The following is a 2,202-nucleotide window of genomic DNA, read 5'->3' on the forward strand; positions in this document are numbered from 1 at the left end:
AGCACGGATTAAACTTTTATGTTCTTCGTAATATAAAACTAATTGACTGAACCATTCCTTGGGACATCTCATATATACGTGTATGTACCTGATGTGCATTAATATATATTCTATTATTATCTTATTATTATAGCATGGTGTTAGGATAGGCTATATAGACTGCATTAACATAAAAAACCCCAAATAAAAGTTTATATCGTGCATCACAATCCAGCGTAGGTAAGGGGCTCTCCTGGGCAACTCCTCCAAGGGGTAACTTAAGGATTCAGGCTCCTTTTATCTTAAAATGCCATCATCTTCAACATTTGGCCTCAACAGTTGCCTCAGAGGGAGAAGGGAGTGTGTATAAGACCACACAGCAGGATTTATAGCTAGGTCTGCAAGCACTGTCCATTACTTCTACCAAATCCCATTTGCCAGAGTTCAATTGCATGGCCCTATTTTAACTGCAAGGGAGGCTGGGAAATGTATTTTTGTGTCCCAAGAAGAGAAAATGAAATTGATGAGTACCTAGCCAGTTTTTCTACAAGTTCCTACATGTTGGAATTATTATCTATTATTTTTCTTCTGATTATGCTTTGCATTTGATACTATGTCGGCTGCCTTATTGCCTCGCATTGTATTTTGTGACATCTACATACAGCATCCCATTCTTCACAGCAGGACTAGGAGTTGTCAGGAGAGATTTTATTACCCATATTTGATGGATGAGGACCCTGAAACCCAGAATAGAATAGTAAGTCACAGAGCTTTTCTTCTCTCATTCTCAGATCAGTGGTCTCTCCATGACACCATACTGTCTTCCCCAAAAGCTCAAACTGAATGCACATATCTCAGTGTACAAGCTCAGGTATGCTAGAAATCCATCTTTATTCCTCTAGTAATCAACCTAATTTATATTTCAAGCCTCCACTCTATGTTGGAAGGTGTCAGCAATGACTTCCATCATTTTGGTATTTCTCCACCTTTAAAGGTGTGTCTACGTTTGAGGTAAGATGACGGTGGTTGGTTAGTGCCAAGGTACTGGGAAATCCATTTGTTCCTTGAGTCAGCTCTTCGAGGGGATAGCAACCAAGATGTCCACAGTTCCTTCTGGTCTTCTTTTACTGATACACATCGGTACCTCCTTCCTGTTTATATAGCCCATCATATCCGGCGGCTCCCTGCTACTTTGGGGCCACTCCAGGGTTTGGGAAGTTGTGTAGGCCCACACCACACAGCCATTCTTCTCCCCAGGCTTGCTGCCTCCCTGAGGTAGAGGGGTAGGGTGGTAGGGAAGGACCTACCCATGCCTTTGCCCTCTTACCTTTTCATTTACCTTTCCTCCCACCTGGCAGAGGGGAGTGTTTCTAGTCTTCCAAAGAAGCTCCACTCTCCTCAAACCTTTTTCTTCCAAATACGTGGGCTGTGCTTCAAATCTTCTTAAGTCTTCTGAGAGTTTTTTTTTTTTTTAAGATGGGGAGTGAGGAAGGGGTTTCAGTTTCCTTTTTTTTTTTTTTTTTTTTTTGAGACAGCTTTGTTGCCCTGGGTAGAATGCTGTGGCGTTAGCCCAGCTCACTGCAACCTCAAACTCCTGGGCTCAAGCGATCCTCCTGCCTCAGCCTCCCGAGTAGCTGGGACTACAGGTGACCACCAGCATGCCTGGCTAATTTTTTCTATTTTTAGTAGAGACAGGGTCTCGCTCTTGCTCAGGCTGGTCTTGAACTCCTCACCTCAAGTGATCCTCCCATGTCAGCCTCCCAGAGAGCTGCGTGAGCCACTGTGCCCAGTCCTCTGAGAGTTTTTGTAACACAAAACACAACTCACAGAAGTTTTGTTGTTCTTGTCTTGCTGTTTATCCTGTCACATCATTTCCTCACCTTCAGGCATTGCAACAGAGCCTGCCCTCCAAGGCCTCCCTGCTGGAGGCAGGGAGGAGTGGGTAGGGGAATACCAAGGAAAAGACCCATTTCTCAATCACATGTGTATCACATTTAACTTCACCAGGTCCTTGGGAGGTGAGTATCTGTGTTATTGTTCTGAAACTAACAGTGAGGGGAGGAGGCATTGGTGGGAGTTCTTGTATTTGAGAACTAGCAGGTTAGGCCCCCTCCTGCCTGATGGGTCTTTAAATGGATTATCCCCACCCACCCACCCACTTCAACCCTATGGCTCCACCCCTGATGGCTTGATCAAGTTTTCAGTTAAGAATCAAGGACCTGG

At 44.5% G+C, this 2,202-nt stretch overlaps 1 pseudogene; it reads left to right on the forward strand.

Annotated features, from left to right (window-relative positions):
• Positions 1-916: 916 nt before the first annotated feature.
• On the forward strand, positions 917-1,426 carry LOC138380807 (putative uncharacterized protein FLJ44553; annotated as a pseudogene).
• The last annotated feature ends 776 nt before the right edge of the window (positions 1,427-2,202 follow it).

This window comes from Eulemur rufifrons, chromosome 1, assembly GCF_041146395.1.
Source record: "Eulemur rufifrons isolate Redbay chromosome 1, OSU_ERuf_1, whole genome shotgun sequence".
Taxonomy (NCBI): domain Eukaryota; kingdom Metazoa; phylum Chordata; class Mammalia; order Primates; family Lemuridae; genus Eulemur; species Eulemur rufifrons.